The 19,800-nt window shown below is 36.6% G+C and overlaps 1 protein-coding gene across 3 annotated transcripts in view; it reads right to left on the minus strand.

Annotated features, from left to right (window-relative positions):
- Positions 1–540: 540 nt before the first annotated feature.
- The window catches only part of LOC138348569 (uncharacterized), a 34,811-nt gene continuing 15,551 nt past the window's right edge, over positions 541–19,800 (minus strand). Inside the window, exons 9-12 of one of the 3 annotated variants that reach the window (XR_011221277.1) lie at positions 9,161–9,229; positions 7,222–8,470; positions 968–1,081; positions 541–871 (exon numbers count right to left, since the gene is read on the minus strand). The gene's annotated coding sequence lies outside the window, so the exon portion shown is untranslated. The remainder of the gene's footprint in view (positions 872–967; positions 1,082–7,221; positions 8,471–9,160; positions 9,230–19,800) is intronic. The other 2 variants (XR_011221278.1, XM_069298025.1) reach the window with 2 other exon arrangements.

Raw genomic sequence — 19,800 nt, forward strand, 5'->3', positions numbered from 1 at the left:
GACTCGCCACCGATTAATGAGACTTAACTAGACGTGGCAATATGAGACTTTTGACTCTTAACCATTTTCTATAACCTTATGATATGATACCAAGTTTTTCACGGCCGGGGAACACCCCCTAGAACTAACACGACAAACTTGACATCTCAGAGGTCATATACAAGCCCTTACACATCTTTCATTGCATAATCATAAAAATAGCAATAAAAAAAATTCATAGCATATCATATGCTAGAGACATTGCTTTATATATATATATATATATATATATATATATATATATATATATATATATATATATATATTTTATATTATAATACATAATTAGACTCTAAGTCTCGTTGCCATCTGTCACATCTGGATTTACCCCTAGACGTAACCGGCGTCGTCGTCCTTTTTATGGACTAAGAATAGCCTCTTTTTCTTATGTCATTACATTCATAGGTTGAAAATGCAGAAAAATTTAAAACTTTCGTTATAACTACTTGGAGGTTTACATTGACCTCTACATACACATAATGTATACATAGACCCTTCGTGTAGGAACATTACATAGTCTTCTACTTTTATTGAACATACAAATATATAAAATATACAAATAGTCTCAATGATTGTCTCGTCTCATACCATCTAAATGATTATCACAATATGGTCATAGCCATTACATCAATCCACCACGACCACATATAGGTATTCAAAAGTATAGTACTCAATTGAAAAGGAAAGAAATGAAACAGTCATTAAGCTCATAACAAGTCCATAAGCTAGATGATGGCATTGCCCTTGAATGTTGAGAACCTACCCCACTTGGATAAAAGGAAGAATCCAAGCCTTCACAATGTCGTCTTCCAAACTCTTCAACGACCGGAACCTAAAATGTTTGGGAAAAAGGGAAGAAAATAGGGTTAGTACTACACGTGTTAAAACATGCTAAAAAGGGACTTTTAGTTAAAACATGTCATTTTACCTTTTTAGGAACTTAATGCAAAGTCACGCAAGTCATGTCAAGCAACCAAACATGCTTACTATCTCACAAGTAATACTTATCCCAACACACTTGAAACCATGATTTACTATAACCCTATCATCAAGGAATAATATCACAAGAATGAATAAGAGTCAATCATATCATAATAAGCAAGACAACTACTCATAAATACTTATCAAGTCAACAAGTGCAATGACCAAGCAAAGAACCATAACCTTGCCCAACCAAGTATACTCAACAAGAAAACATAACCAATGTCAAACTTTAACAATATAATCCAACTAGATATATCAAGAGGATAATCATAATCATATATAGACATTTACATTGTAGCATCAACATATTATCATCATATACATCATTATCATATGCTCACATAATATCAACTTCCTAAATCTTCCATCGAAGTCAATTAGTGCAAGGCAAAGGTAGAGTCCCATACCACTACCTAGGCTAAGTTAAACCTCTCAAATCACCTCAGTCAGTTTACACTTCATTACATTATTTTACTTTAGGGAACACGTGCCTTAAACGACATATACCACATGATATAAGTGTGGAATCCAGTGTTGTAAACCCTTACACCGAGGAAGGTAGTCTATCGGACAAAGTAGAAGCAAACACAAACTTAGCTTTCTAGGTGGATCCACTAGCTAGTGTTCCAATGGGTGCAATATAGTTCAAGAACTAAGAGATACTATATTCCCTCTTGATACCACTTGGTCATTGGGGCCTCCTCTAATGGGAATCCGTTGGATGGTTACTCCTCTTTGGGAAGTCAATATCTCATATAGAACTATAGGTCAAATCTTCCTCTTTGGGAAGTCATCACCTCCCATTGTCAAGTTCACTTTATTGAAATGTCTTTAAGCCTTTATTTCTCAATCATAGTTTCGTTTAGGTCATAGGGTCTACCCGTTGTATAATCATCATCATTAATAGCTCAATAAGAATTGTATGAGTATATATCCTTTCATCACAATTAATACAAGTGAGGTCAACACATTAGTATTTCATAGCATATCAAGACACAACGACAGTTTCCACCATCCTTATATCACATACATCTTAATCAACCTCAAAACATAGTCAAGACATTTCAATTTAACATCATACCACCATATAATCCTAGTATAAGGCATACCAATGTAACATCATGACTTAACAACAATTAATCACAACTGGAAATAAAGATAGAGATTCTAAGACTTACCAATTCTTTCTCATAGTCTATCATCAAGGTCTTACCATCAACTCATCACTCAAACCAATTTGGAGAGTAACATCACACAATTATAATCAATAAGATAATATGGTCAATTGCATCTCTATAACATAATTCAACACTAGCTCACAACTTAAGACAAGATAAATTGGCTAATTTCACATTACAATTCATAACTGAAATCACATATCAAGAACTAGAATAATTGGCCTATAATTAATCTTAATTTAATCATAATAACAACATAGGATAGTAATCTAATCAATAACCAAGTTAATTAAATGATTACAATACAATATAGGTCAAGATCACTACCTAGTGTTAGGGATTGAGTATCATGTTCTTCAATTTAGACCAAACCATCAACAATTACCATAAACATGTTAAATTACATGTTTATCTATTCAATTTAACCTAAAGAAATCATTAACAATTCAATTCATAACTTCAATTTCGTAATTGAATGAAACCCATAAGAAAACTCAACTTTTGAAATCTATTTTGAAGGAACACTTTGAGGAAAGAGTTTCAAAGGTGAATAGAACCCATACCTTAATGTTTGACAACAATTTGATGGTGAGTTCGTCCCTCTCCAGACCCAAAAACCTAATCCTTTCTAGCCTTCAATCGTGAGTTTAAGTAGAGAGAGAAATAAGATAGAAGGAAGAGAGTTTAATTGAGAGTTGTCTTTAGATTAATGAGAGTTGGGAGTATTTATATTGGGTCTTAAATCAACTTAATTAGACTCCCTTAACCCTCAATTAAACCACCTAACCCCCTAACTAATTAAAATGAGACCAACTTATATTAGGCAGAAAACTCAACCCTCACAGACGAAACCCTGATTGATGGGCCGTCTGTGAGTCGACGGTCCCTCACCCCTCCGTCCTGCACTCCGTGTATGAGTTTAGAGAATGTGCAGGTGAGGGTCTTCGATGCATTGGCTAAGTGTGGGATGAAGGTGGCATCGACGCCCCATCGATCCACACATAGACTTAGCCTGCACCTCTGCACTCCATATATGAGTTAAGAGGCTGTGCAGGTGAAGGGACCTTCTCAACCAGCCTAAGTGTGGGATAATGGTTGCATCAACTCTCCATCGATCCACACACAACCATGTTATCTCCCATCGATGCAGACTACCAGGCAGTATTGCATCAAACTACAAGGGTCCTCCTCAAGGGCCCATGGTTGGTCCTTGGGGAATCATACCCGGACATTTCAACCATGAAAGAACTCAAACACCTATTAGCTACCTTTCCATGAATTTTTCTTACTTTTTCGACTCCTAAAAGTTAGTCAAATAGGTTAAAGGACACTAACACCCCTTTGAACCAACTTCCCATACGTCATGGACGTTTTGGTCTAAATGACCTATATCAATTAAACATGGACTTAGAAACAATACTTAGACTTTATGACATCTATGTTAGTCTTTACGACACATCTTGGATTTTCAAGGTGTTACATTATCCCCCCCCCCCCTCCATAGGAACATTCGTCCCCAAATGACACCAAAACTCTTTTTGAAGGAAGGAATAAACTCAAGACTAGCCCAACAAATCAACAATATCAAATCAACATAAATCATACCATTTCAACAAGTCAAATACCAAAACTCATATTACCACACATAATGCTCAAAACACTTCATCATGAGGCATTTTCTTCTCACAACACTTGTGAGCTCAACATACATTACATGAGTTAATTAGCACAAAGTTTAATTTAACAACATGCTACATATCATTTAATGAAGACTCACCATATTAAAATGCACAACATGACTCAAAACTAGCAAAAAGAAAAATTTCAAGTTTTTTAAAGAAATACTACCGTAACTTCACTGTAAGTTTTTCAAAAATGCATAATATGCAAAGCTTCATCCAAAACTCAAGATACTTTAACTTCTAGTCATATTTATATTATTTAAAGAATGACTAACCTTAATTCTCAAAAAGATGAGGGTAACGAGACTTCATGTCGGCCTCAGCCTCCCATGTTGCACCCTCAACTAGATGATTTTTCCATATCACCTTTACGGAAACCACCTCTTTATTCCTTAACTTCTTGACTTGCCTATCAAGAATTTGAACCAGAACTTCCTCATAAGAGAGGTTATCCTTGACACCAAGACCCTCAATAGGAAGAAGGGACTCAAGACCACCGATACACTTTTTCAACATAGAAATATGGAAAATCGGATCGACCAAAGCCAATTCACTAGGAAGTTTCAATTCATAGGCATACTTACCAACCCTTTGCAAGATTTCATAAGTACCCACATAACGAGGATTCAACTTCCCTTTCTTGCCAAATCTAACCACCCCTTCAATTGGTGAAATTTTCAAATACACCTTATCTCCTTCTTGAAACACCAAATCCCTTCTCCAATGATCGACATAAGACTTTTGCCGACTATAGGCCATTTGCAATCAATTTCTTATGATATGAACCTTTTACAAAGTCTTATAGATCAACTCGGGACCAAGAAGTGATGGCTCACCCCTTCAAACCATCCAATAGGAGACCTATACCTCCTACCATACAAGGCTTCATAGGGAGCCATGAAAATGAATGAGCAAAAACTATTATTATAGACAAACTCCACCAAAGGTAAACGTTTACACTAATTCCCTTTAAAATCAATAATGCATGCCCTAAGCATATCTTTAAGGGTTTGTATCATACGCTCCGCTTGACCAAATGTTTGGGGATTAAAAGTGGTGCTCAACTTCATCGTAGTACCCAACCCTTTTTGGAACGAACTCCAAAATCTAGATGTGAATGCTGCACCCCGACTCGATATGATGGATAACGGAATGCCATGGCAGCATAAAATCTCATCTAGGAAGATTCTTGCATAATCCTCCGTCGAATATGTAGACTGACGGTAATAGATTGAGCGGACATAGTCAATCAATCCACAACCACTTATATGGAATCATATGACTTTTGAGTCCGAGGTAAACTTACTACAAAGTCCATATATATCTTCCCAATCCCAAGTAGGAATTTGGATCTCTTTAGTAAGACACCCGACTTTAGGTGTTCGGCCTTTACTTATTGGCGATTCGTACACTTAGAGACAAACTCCGCTATGTCCCTTTTTAGACCTGCCCACCAATATATCTCCCTTAGGTCATGGTACATTTTTGTCGACCTTGGATGAATTGAGTCGCGGGACCCATGTGCTTCTTCTAGGGTCTGATCCCTCAACCCATCTACACCGGGAGCACATAATCTCCCTTGGTACCTTAACACACCATCCCCCCTAAGGAGAATGATTCATTCAACTTGCCGATAACCGATTATTTCAACTCTATTAAGGCTAGATCAAGGTGTTGTTGTTTGGACTTCACCTCAACCACTTACGTGACTCGGAGTTATGATGAACTATAGCACCCCCATCTGGAGAAATCTCCGACCTCAACCCCATCCTATCCAACCTATGTACTTCCTTTGCTAGGTCCTTCATGGCTTCATCAAGATGGGATACACTACCCATAGTCATACAACTTAGGGCATCCACAAATACATTAGCCTTCTCAGGGTGATAATGGACACTCACATCATAATCTTTCAACAACTCTAGCCACCTTCTTTGTCAGAGATTCAAGTCCTTTTGGGTAAACAAGTTTTAGAGACTCTTATAATCGATAAAGACATCAACATGAACTCCGTGCAAGTAATGCCTCCAAATTTTCAAAGCAAACAACACTGCCTCTAACTCAAGGTCATGAGTGAGATAGTTTCTCTCATGTACCTTAAATTGCCTAGAGGCATAGGCTATAACCTTCCCATGTTACATAAGCACACACCCCAACCCCTTTTGGGATGCATAATTATACACTACAAAACCTTTTGTACCCTCCTTTAAAGTCAACACCGGAGCGGAAATAAGCCTATCTTTCAACAATTGGAAGCTTTTCTCACACGCCTTCGACCACTCAAACTTCTTACTATTTTGGGTCAAAGTAGTCAAAGGAGACCCAATAGACGCAAAACCATCTATGAACCTTCGATAATAACCCGCTAGACCCAAGAAACTCCTAATGTTGGTTGGAGTCAATGGTCTAGACTAATTTTTCACTACGATTTTCCTTGGGTATACCTCATCTCCCTTACTAGAGATAATGTGCCCAAGAAATATCACCGACCACAACCAAAACTCCCACTTACCATATTTGGCATACAATTGATGTTCTCTAAGAGTTTGCAATACCACTCTCAATGACCCATATGATCACCCTTATTCTTTGAATACACCAAGATATCGTCAATGAAGACAATGACAAATGAATCTAGGTAATTTCAAAACACACTATTCATTAGGTCCATAAACGCCGCTAGAGCATTTGTGAGACCGAAAAACATCACCAAGAACTCATAGTTCCCATAATTAGTTCGAAAAGCCATATTTGGTACATCCTCACCTCTTACCCTAAGTTGGTGATACCTCGATCTCAAGTCAATTTTTGAAAAGTAACTCGCCCATTGGAGTTGATCAAACAAGTCGTCAATCTGAGGGAGAGGGTACTTATTCTTAATGCTGACCTTGTTGAGTTGGCGGTAGTCAATACACTTTCTCATGAAACCATCTTTCTTCTTCACAAACAAAACCGGAGCACCCCACGGAGAAATACTAGGCCTTATAAAACCCTTATTTAGTAAATATTTGGGAAGCTAAATCTCACCACTCTTGTCCTACAATCAATGCATGCAAAACATGAATGCAACCAATCCATACCCAATATAATATCAAAATCAAGCATATCGAGTTCTACTAGATCAACAAAAGAAAATCTATTGGGAAATATTATTGGACAATTTCTATACACCCTTTTTGCAATAACTTACTCACCCACCGGAGTAGACACTATAAATGTTTCATGCAATATATCGGGTAAAATATCAAACTTTTTAGCTACTAGAGGTGTAAAAAATGATAAAGTAGCACCGGGATCAAGTAAGGAATATACATCAAGAGAGAAAACTTTCAACATACCGGTTACCAAGTCGGGAGAAGTCTCTTGCTCACCCCTAGAGCGGAGAGTATAGAAGCGGTTCTTCTTTGGATCATCACTAGAACCACTTGCTTGAGCTTGAAAAATACCCTTGTCTTGACTTTTCAAGTTAGGAAAACCTCTCATCTTGTGACCACTCTTTCCACAACTAAAGTTAATCCCCTTTCCTACCAAGCACTCACCAAGATAGCCCTTCCCACACTTGTTACAAGTAGGCTTCTCATTTGGTGAATTAGTACCTTTTCCCCTCTTGAATTTAGGGTTAGACACCCTATCACCCACAGGTTTTGGAAATGTAGAAAAGACTTGATTAGAAACCCGCTTCTAATCTAGGCTTGTCTTTTATTTCAAGCTTATTCTTTGAAGAACAACCATCATATGACCTTTCTCTCTTAGCATCTCTACTTTTTCGCTTAGCCCTTGCCTCCTCAATCCTTCTTGCATGCACCATAAGACGGGAAATGTTCATGTTGTCATGTAGCATGGCCGATTGGTACTTCTCTTGTAAGTCCTTCAACACCCTCGGAATAAAGCGACTCATTTGGTCTCTAGGATTGGAGACCAGAGAAGGAACACATTTGGACAACTTAATGAATTCCAAAGGGTACTCATGGATACTCCGTCCTCCTTGGCGAAGATTGATGAACTCCACCACTTTTTCCTCCTTCATATCCCTAGGGAAGAACCGCTCTAGAAAACCAACCTTAAAGATATCCCAAGTCACTGAACCACCACTCAAAGGCCTATTATCCCTCCATTTATACCAAGTTTGAGCCACATTTTTGAGTTGGTATGTGTCCAACTCGGACTTCTCACTTTAAGACACTCCCATAGCATATAGTATCATATAGACCTCATCGATGAATTCTTGGGGGTATTCATCAACCTTAGACCTATAGAATGTAGGAGGATTCATTCGAGTGAAGTCCCTTAGACAGGAAGCCATAGTAGGGACTTGTTGATGAGGACGGGGAACAATCTCTCGATTGGCTTGGGCTGTCATAGCTTGGGCATGAACCGTCACAGCTTGTGCTTGAGTAGTAATGGCTTGGGCCATTTGAGCAACAATACCCCTCATCCCCGCCTCCGTGGGTAGAGGGTTAGCCGGGGCTTGGTCAACATTAGCATTTTCCTCAAGAGCAGGAACTTGGTGACCATAGGGAGGAGCTCCCGCATTAGCAACTTCCTCCTCAAGTCTTCGAGCCGTATTTCTTCTAGAATTCATGATTCCTATAATCACAATAATAGGTTTAGATGTAAAATCACACATAAGTATACTCTATTGGCACGATATAAGATTTCCAAGAAAGAGAGTGATTCCTAAGCATCATATAGGTTCCTACTCATAAGTGTGGCGCACTTCACAATTATGAATACAAACCTTCATAGACGTGGTAGAGAGAGAGACATAACTCAACTATATTCAACCTCATGCTTTGATACCAAGTTTGTCACATCTGGGTTTATCCCTCTAGATGTAACCATCATCATCTTCCTTTTTAAGGACTAAGACTAGCCTCTTAGTCTCATATCAGTACATTCATAGGTTGAAAAATGCGGAAAAATTCAAAACTTTCCTTATAACTACTTGGAGGTTTACATAGTCCTCTACATACATATAAAATATATTCATATCAAGTATACATAGACCATACATATAGGAAGGTTAAATAGCCTTCTACTTTTATTGCACATACAAATATATAAAATATAGGAATAGTCTCAACAATTGTCTTATCTCATACCATCTAAACAATTATTACAATATGGGCATAGCCCTTACATCAATCCAACAAGATTACATATAAGTCATAAAAAGTATAGTACTCAATTGAAAAGGAAAGAAATGAAAGAGTCATTAAGCTCATAACAAGTCCGTAAGCTAGATGATGGCATTGACCACAAATGTTGAGGACCTACCTCACTTTGATGAAAGGAAGAATCCAAGCCTTCAACAATGCCGCCTTAGAAATTCTTCAACGATGGAACCTAAAATGTTTGGGAAAAAGGGAAGAAAATAGAGTTAGTACTCCACATGTACTAACTATGAAACCTTATGCACATATACAATCAAAACATGATAAAAAAGGACTTTTAGTTAAAACATGCCATCTTACCCTTACAGGAACTTAATGCAAAGTCACGCAAGTCATGTCAACCAACCAAACATGCTTACTATCTCACAAGTAATCCTTATCCCCACATACTTGAAACCATGGTTTACTACAACCCTATAATCAATGAATAATATCACAAGAATGAATAAGAGTCAATCATATCATAATAATCAAGACAACGAATCATGAATCCTTATCAAGTCAACAAGTGCAATGATCAATCAAAGCCCCATAACCTTGCCCAACCAAGTAAACACAACAAGGAAAGATAACCAATGTATAAGTTTAACAATATAGTCCAACATATATCAAGAGTATAATCATCATCATATATAGACATTTACATTGTAGCATCAATATATTATCATCATATACATCATTATCATATGCTTACATAATATCAACTTCCTAAAGCTTCCATCAAAGTCAACTAGTGCAAGGCATAGGTAGAGTCCCATACGCCTACCTGGGCTAAGTTAAACCTCTCAAGAAACCTTAGTTAGTTTATACTTCGTCACTTTATTTTACTTCAGGGAACACTTACCTTCACTGGCATAGACCACATGAGCTCAGTATGGAATCCGGTGTTATAAACCCTTACACCTATGAAAGGTGGTGTACTGGCCGAAGTAGAACCAAACAAAAACATAACTTTCTAGGTGGATCCACTAGCTAGTCTTCTTATGGGGGCAACATAGTTCAAGAACTAAGAGATAGTATATTCCCTCTTGATACCACTTGGTAGTTGGGGCCTCCTAACATGGGAATCCATTGGATTAGTATTCCTCTTTGGGAAGTCAACATATAATTTTGAACTATAGGGAAAATCTTCTTGTTTGGGAAGTCATCATCTTCCACTGTCAAGTTACTCAGTGTAAAAGTCCCTTTGTTGAAATGTCTTTAAGCCTTTAATTATCGATCATAGCTTAGTTTAGGTTATGGGGTATACCCCTTGTATATTCATCATCATCAATAGCTCAATAAGAATTGTATGAGTATAAGTTACAATTCATATAAGTGATTTCAACACATTAGCATTTTATAGCATATTAAGATACCTTGATAGTTTCTACCATCCTTATATCACATACACCTTAATCAATCTCACAACATAGTCAAGACATTTCAATTCAACATCATACCACCCTATAATCCTAGTATAAGGCATACTCCAATATAACATTATTACTTAACAACAATTAATCACAATTGGAAATAAAGATAGAGATTCTAAGAAAATGTACTTGTCTAGTCAAGAGTCTATTCAGTTTTAAGAATAGGTATTGGGGTACATAGGCATCCCAATACCCAATATTGAGTAATATTGGGCATATTAGAGAATATTGGCTTAAGGGTGTTAGCAAATTTATATGTATTAAGATATACTTTGGTGTTAAAATGCTCCAATCCAACTTTATTTAGGAATTGTACCTACAATAAAGACCCTAAGCTAAAAATTTTAACTATATATTACATACATCAGGTACGAGGCATCCAAGTGTCAACCCTAGTTGCCATAGCACATGATAATTTAAAATGATAATTTAGAGTGAGATGTGCCAAAGGATATAGTGAGGATCCTTCCGACAACAAGAAATGAGCAGCAACCCATGTGCAAGCAAATGTGCAAGAATTCGCTTAGGGTGGTTAGGGTGGTTAGGGGCATGCGTGCACATGTGGGGGTCAAGTCAAGTGTTCTTCTAATTCTAGTCAATTTAGGAGGGGCATTTTAGTAAATTAGGTTATTGAATTATTAATTAAGTTAATTAGTCTAAGTTAAATTACTAAATATTAAGTTTCTAAGACCTAGAATCACGTTCAAACTCTAGAAAACTCTCAACTGCAAAAAAGTAAACAAACATGAGAAAATATAGAAAATTTCTCTCAATTCTCTTAAGTAATTTCAAGGTAATCTTAAAGATTTTCATGCAAAGTGATCTTCGTAGATTCAATTCTACATAAGGTATTGGTTTTATCTCCTGTAATTATTTATTCAAGAGGCTTTTCAAACATTTTTTCAATAAAAAATATCGAAACTAGGGTTGTTCCCAATGAATCACATGTTGATCTCCATAGTTCTCCCTATTTTCGATTCTTGCAAGTTGTATGATGTGAATTTTGAGCTTGTTGTTGGTATGTGGTGTTAACTGATTATTATGCGTATGTTTCCATGATTTTATTGTCGAATGAAACCTACATATTATATCCGCATACTTAGGGTGTTATCTAGATGAACGTTAAAGTGTTGTAATGCCTACTTGTGTTCGAGAAGATGAAGTGTTATAAGTGTTCATTAAATTGTCTCATATCCAAATATAAGGTTAAAAGTTGGCTTGTTTATCCTGATAGTTTATTATAATGTATTTATGAAGTGATTGGCATGGATAGTGACATCGTTATTACAAGTATCTATGAAATTGTAATTTATGCCAACAAATTGGCTAGCAAAACTATGTCCAACCTATTATTTCCAAAACATGTAAAGGCATACCAATCACTACATCAATGAACTCATAACATAGGGTATGCCAATCTATGGGACAAGTCCCAACATACCCTATCCACACAAACTTGTGAACGCAATAGCATTGTATAAGTAGTTATTATAACTTTCATAGAGAATTGCACAAAACTACCAATGAATGTTGAACAAGTTAAGGTGAGTAATGAAGTAACTAAAAGCTTAAGTTATGAAATTGACCTAATATAGAGTGTTAAAAAGAAGTGAGACAAGTGGCAATTACACTTAATCTATTACGTCAAAAATACTCACATAAAAGTGTGCCATAGTCCATGAGAAAAGTCTCACTTGCACCATGATGATAATGTAATACCTAAGTTCATGTTCATCAATCAAAGAAAGGAATGACCAGTCATCCATAGAGTTAAGTAAATCTCATAACTAGAAGCAAGATTCCTTGATGTTTGGTCATACTCTAAGAGATAAGAAAGTAAAGTAAATCTGAGTTTAGCACCGATAGACTAGCAATGAGCTTGTGCTAGAACATGTAAGTCTCATGAGACAAAGGCTACCATCAAGGTAAACAAGTAGTCTTCGAACTATGTCTCGTAGTCTTCGAACTATGTTTGCCAGCATAGGGGTACTAGCTTAAGAAGGCTAGCAGTAGGTTTCACTTTGGCCAGTGATTCCACCTCTTTTCGGTGTGGCAGAGACACTGGATTTCATGTTTATCTCACATGATCAAAGTCAGTTATAGCATAGGAAAATATCCAATTCACTTTAGCCGTGAACCCCTCTTTTCAGTGTGGGGAAGACACTAACTTGGTTGCACTTTAGCTAGTGAACCCCCCTTTCAGTGTGGGTTAGACACAAAATTTGGTTCACCTTAACCGGTGAATCACCTCATTTAGGTGTGGGGGAGACACTGGATTAAATGTTAGCTCGCATGATCTGCTTCCGTTAATGCTAAAGAATTTTGTAATGAAACTAAGAAAGAATGAAAATAGCATGTTCACGGTGAACGACAAATCAAAGAAGTAGAAACGTAAGTTCAAAGTGAACTAAGAAAGTAAGAGCTCAAGAATATCAATTACCAGTTTCGATAAGAATGATGTTTTAACAAGTTATGGGTATAACCAATAAAGATTGGCTTATAATGAATTCTTATATTATACCAATAAAGGGGAGCAAAAATTAATGGCTAATCAATGCTCCAATATCCTTATACTATGCAAACAACCACATAATGGGCATAGATAATAAAGATTGGCTCATAAAGACTTATGCCAATTTAACAAGAATAGAAGATATAACTTGTAAGTAAGGTAGCCAAATCATTTCTTGAGTCTTTTGGATTACTTACTCGACTCGTTGTAGGTATGGAACTATAATGAATCATTGCACTTGTAAGTTTGACATAAGATTAAAGGAGATCATCAAACTACACAACAGAAAGAAGAAAAGACTGAAAAATAATCTAAAGTGTTGGAAAGGAGTTCTCGGCTTAGAGGGAGCAAAAATACAAATTTCTGTTTAAGTTGTTCTAAAATTATGATCATGATTCCAAGGTCATATGTTCATATAGAAAATGAGTTGTATGGATTGATTGCATGAGAACATGTCATATTCATATAATAAATAAGAAGTAATGATTTAAGAAAGTAAAGAGACTTAACTTTCAAGAAATGGCATGTTGCTTTAGGAAGAGCTTTCCTTGATCATGCATAGTCCTTATGTGTTATGTGCATACACCCATACTTAATATATGTGTGTACTAACCCCATATACTATTACTATTTTTATAGGCGCATCTTCTAGAGAAGATTGAAGACTCGACGAAGCGGTTTGGATTAGCGATCTCTAGACTTTGGTAGGTCCTCCTGAGTTCGAGGATGCTACATTTATTATTCTATGTTAATACATTAGATATAGCTAGTGGTTGTTGTCCCTAGCATTTCATTTCAAACATTTGTTCAAGCATTTGTAATAATGTCGATTGGCAAGCTATTATTATAATTATGATAATTTATTTCAATTGATTAATCTATTGATAGATGGTTGTTTAGTTTGAGCTTATTAGAATCTCACTCTATATAGTAGTTATATGAAGTCTATGTACACTTCATTAAGCATTAAAAAGTTTTAAATTTTTTGGAAATTTAACTACATGATTGTGATGAAAGCTAAGAAAAGGTTTGTCTGCGATCTCTGAGAGGTTAACGACGCCGGTCGCATCCGGATTCCAGAATCCGGGTGTGATATAAGGCCAATTGCATCTCTATAAGATAATTCAACACTAGCTCACAACTTAAAACAAGATACATAGGCTAATTTCACATTACAATTCATAACCTAAATCACATCTCAAAAACTAGCATAATAGTCCTATAGTTCATATTAACTTTAATCATAATAACACCATAGGATATTAATCTAATCAATAACAAAGTCAATTGAATGATCACAACTACAATATAGTTCAAGATCACTACCTAGGGTTAGGGATTGAGGATCATGTTTTTCAATTTAGACCAAAACATCAACAATTACCATAAAGAAGTTAAATGACATGTTTCTCTATTCAATGTAACCTAAAGAAATAATTAACAACTGAATTCATAACTTCAATTTCGTAATTGAATAAAACCCATAAGAAAACTCAACTTTTGAAATCTATTTTGAAGGAATCCTTTGAGGAAAGAGTCTCAAAGGTGAATAGAATCCATACCTTAACGTTTGACAACAATTTGATGGTGAATTCGTCCCTTTTCAGCCCCCAAACCCTAATCCTTGCTAGCCTTCACATGGTGAGTTCAAGTAGAGAGATCAATAAGAGAGAAGGAAGAGAGTTTATTTGAGATTTGTCTTTAGATTAATGACGGTTGGGAGTATATATATTGGGTCTTAAATTTACTTAATTAGACTCCCTTAACCCATAATTAAACTACCTAACCCCCTAACTAATTAAATGAGACCAACTTAAATTAGGCAAAAAACTCGACCCTCACAGGAGAAACCCTGATCGACGGGACGTCTGTGAGTCGAAGGTTCCTCACCCTTTGTACTGGACTCCATCAATGAGTTCAGAGATTGTGAAAGAAAGGGGTTCCATGCATTGGCTAAGTGTGGGACGACGGTGGTATCGACGCCCCATCGATCCACACACGAACTATAGTCTACACCTCTGTAATCCATCGATGAGTTCAGAGGTTGTGCGGGTGAATGGAACTTCTCAACCAGCCTAAGTTTGGGATGACGGTGGCATTTATGCCCCGTGAATCCACACACGGGCCTTCTTATGTCCCATCGATGCACACTGCCAGGCAGTGTTGCATCAAACTACAAGGGTCCACCTCCAGGCCCTTGGTTGGTCCTTGGGGGATCATACCCAGACGTTTCAACCATGAAACAACTCAAAAACCTATTAGATACCTTTCCACCATTTTTTCGTTCTTTTTCAACTCCTAAAAGTTAGTAAAATAGGCTAAGATACACCAACACCCCTTTGAACCAACTTCCCTGACGTCATGGATGTTCTTGGAAGTTTTGGTTCTTAAACCTCCTAAATGACCTATATTCATTAAAAATGGACTTAGAAATAGTACTTAGACTTTATGACACCTATGTTAGGCTTTACAAAAAGTCTTGGATTTTCAAGGTGTTACGCCATCTTAAGACAAAACTCAATAGACTAGAATAGAGACACGACCCATAACAACATAAGCTAATATCTAAACTATTACATCATTTGAATAAGAAATTGACATACGAAATCCTTAAATCATAAGATTCCCTTTTCTTGAAATTGGGAGATCTATCCAAGCCCTTCACTTAGGAGACATCCTCTAGCCATCAACATCTACACTTTGTGTAGAAAGATGAAGAAGAATAGTATTAGTTGAAGCATGCACTAAGTATGCCAACCATGCAAAAACATGCATTTAAAGAGGACATTTAGTTAGAAATTATGCATCATGCCTTTTTAGTTAACTTCATGAACATTGGCATAATAACCACAACATAGTTCACATACATAAAGTAGACATGGATGCTATTTATAACAACACATAAAGCCACTTATCACATTTTGAGGTGCATTCATTACATATAACACATTACTTCTTCTTTTTATCACATTTTGAGGTGCATTCATTACATATAACACATTACTTCTTCTTTTTACCTCAACAACATTCCTTAAGCAACCCTGAATGTACTTAGTACAATGTATCACCTTGAAGTCACCTAAGGTAGTCTTTCATAGATATACTATATCAACACAACCACATATATTCATAAAGTCATGAGTGTAACACCTTGTATTCTGCGTGTAATAGTTCTATTTATATGGCACTTATAAATTTCCTTGTGGTATAGTTATGGACTCAGTTTCCTCTGCAACTAGTGACAATAGAATAGGTTTAAAGTGAACTGTCAGGCAGATTTTAATGTGACCTCATTAAATTGAAACCAATGGAAGTATTTAAACTTGAGATCATCAGGTGGCATTTGAGTTTAAAGTTTAAACGACATTGTACACTAGTATAAGTTAATTTAAAGGTATTAAGTATAGAAATGGAATAAAATTGTCACGCCCCGAGCTACACCTGAGACGCAGACACGAGACCAAAGACCACAAGTGATCCCAAGCTAAACCTACTGGTATGATCATGAGAATACTAAAGAATATAAACTGATGCGCAAGCTAAATCATACTAAAAATGAAAATATGGGGAATAGTCATATACTATAGATGAAATATTTGAAAACAGATGAGTTTAATACAAGAAAATATTAATTCAATGCTAAGCTGAAACTAACTATGTCTAAAAATAACCTCTAAACTGACTACAAATGCTAGGAGAGTTCCAAGCTAAGTTTACAAAAAGTAAAACTAAAGACTAAAAACTAAAATGAAACTCATGGCCGTTGTCATCACAGAATGAGGACTCACCACTGATTCTGCTAAAATTTTTCTAAACATGATATACTGAATGAGGAGATAACTGAATGCCATGACCAATTTATAACATGTTGAAACTAAATAGTGAATATACTAACAAATGGTCAATGCAATAGAATCTGACTTAACCGTGGGAGCTAATAATAACCGATAATAAAACCATATGAGCTTAATGCGGAGTCCAATGTATACGCCCGATTGAGAGGACCCAATATACCCTGCCAGAGGTATAAAGGCATGCTAGCGTGATCACTACACTGATGTCCGCATAAGGGACCTACAACCTACTTGGCTAGTAGATCTAGGACTATTTAGGTACGTTGAACCCTCATCCAACTCTGTATTATGCTAATCCCAAGTAATTAAGGGATTAAGACATTATGATTGAATTTATGTAAATGTTGGATAGCTCAGAACTGAACATGAAAATTGAGAGTGCAATAATTAATCTGATAATTATGCATTAATAACTGAGGCATGTATATTTAAAGTAACTCAAATATCTAATGTAGCATGTGTAATTCAAGAAATAAAGAAATACATAGCTAGGGTTCTGAAATTCATGCGATAAACTGAATAATAACTTTACAATATGATTTAGAATATATATCTAACTAGTTCATGATGATCTGCTGTAAACTACAAACCTTAGCTATTTATGATGAGAGAATCAAGAACTGACTGAAAACTAGGTACCTAATGGGTAAAAGGAACCTACAAGTGAAAACCCACATACCTGGTTATGAAATCCATGGAAAAATGTTTAGATCTGGGGGCTGGAACTACTAAAACCTTGCTGCGTTCTTGAACTAGGGTTCTTGACCTTTTTCTCCTTTCTTGCTTCTAATTTTCTAAGTTTTGATTTATAATTTTGACTTAGGTAAGTTCTTTTTATGTTTCAACGCTTAAACTGTCTAAAATATGATGATTTAGGGTCAAAATGACGTATCTTAAGGTAAAACGAAGTAGAAAAAGACCAAAAGACCCCATAGTTAATTGTTGTCGGACCAAATGATGACCTGGACTGACAAGCCGTTGTTCAGTCAACGTTCTGTCGTTTGGGTCCGTAGGTTGGGTCTGCTCGACAAGCCTTTACTAAAACGGGCATAACTTTTTATTCGGAGGTTGAATTTTATAAAACTCGGTGGCTATTGAAAGATAATTCAATTATCTATATTTTGAAGGGTCATAGGACATCTTATTCATTTTGTTCTAAGATTTATGATCATTTGAAGTTGACCCAACAACATTTTCCACCTAACTGACTGCTAACTCTAACCTATAGTCATACCTATGGACCGTAGATCAAACGACGGTCCATTCTAGTCATCCATCATTCGTGTCAAAGACTGGGTAGTAAGAGTCTCAATCCATGAACACCATCGATGGAGCGCAGTCTGATCTACGGACCGTCGACCCGTTTATGGGTCAAGACATAGTCAACTTTGCTGAGCTAAATTTTTGGAGGGCTACAGTGACAATCTATGGGCCTGCAGTACGGGCCGTAGATCAGACTATGGTCCATCTATGGTAACCATTGATTGGACTTTCATGTTTTATTTTTTTTCTGAAAATCTGATTTTTTGTCTGTTTTGAGTACGGGGTGTTACATTATCTCCCCTTTGAGAACATTTATCCTCGAATGAACACTAAACTAGCTTTTTAATAGAGGGAGAGAACTAGAATCCTAACTACTAACACTGAAGACTAAATTTCTAATTGAACTGAGTTCCAAGAACATGCAAATATGTTGAAAATGCAAGTACAAAATGAGGGAACATGATTCTAAGACTGAATTCACGCATGAGTGACTGAAAAACTGAAGAGGAACTATAACATCAAGCTGGAGTGGAATCGGAAAGAAAGAGGAGGATATTTGTCTTTCATGGCTGCTTCTGCTTCCCAAGTAGCTCCCTTTATGGATTAACTCCTCCATAAAAACTTGACTGAAACTACTTCTTTGTTTCTCAACCTTCTAACCTGACGGTCAAGAATTTGAACTAGTACATCCTCATAAGAAAGCCTATCTTTCACAACCACACTCTCTAATGGCACTATAGAGGCTGGATCACCCAAACAATTTTTGAAGAGTGAGATATGGACGAGTGGATGCACTGCTGCTAGTTCTGCTGGCAACTCTAACTCATATGCCACCTTGCCAACCCTTTTCAAGATCTTGTAAGAGCCCACATATCTAGGACTGAGCTTTCCTTTCTTTCCAAACTTTATCACTGCTTTTATAGGTGACACTTTCAAGAAAACCCAATCATCGACTTGGAACTCTAGTTCCCTTCTCCTTACATCTACATAAGATTTTGACAACTCTGGGCTGTCATAAGTCTATTCTAATGAGTTGTACTTTCTCCATAGCATAAAGAACTTAGTGTTACCCTATTAAAGCCTATTCACCTACTTCAAACCAACCAACATGAGATCTACATTTGCGCCTATACAGTACCTCATAAGGGGCCATCTAAATGCTGGAATGGTAGCTATTATTCTAGGCAAACTCGATAAGAGGAAGGTGATCATCCTAACTACCTTTGAAATCGATAACACAAGCTCTCAAAATATCCTCTATGGTCTGAATGGTACGCTTTGCCTGTCCATCCGTCTGCGGATGAAATGTTATGCCAAGGTTAACCTAAGTACCAAGACCCTTCTGAAATGACTTCCAGAAATGAGAGGTAAACTGAGGTTCTCTATATGAGATGATAGTCAAAGGAACCCATGTAACCTCACAATTTCATTAATGTAAAACTTGCCATAGTCTTATGCCGAATTTGTAGTCTTGACCGCCAAAAGTCGAGAAGACTTAGTCATCCTATCAATTATCACCTAAATGGAGTCATGCTGTCGGCGAGTACATGGTAACCCTATGATGAAATCCATATTGATCACTTCATACTTCCAAGTAGGAATGTCTATCTCTTGAGTCATACCCCCTGGTGTTGATGTTCTACCTTGACTTGCTGGAAATTGGGGCACTTACTCAAAAAATCTGCTATATCCCTCTTTA

Source organism: Solanum lycopersicum, chromosome 5 (genome assembly GCF_036512215.1).
Source record: "Solanum lycopersicum chromosome 5, SLM_r2.1".
Taxonomy (NCBI): Eukaryota; Viridiplantae; Streptophyta; class Magnoliopsida; order Solanales; family Solanaceae; genus Solanum; species Solanum lycopersicum.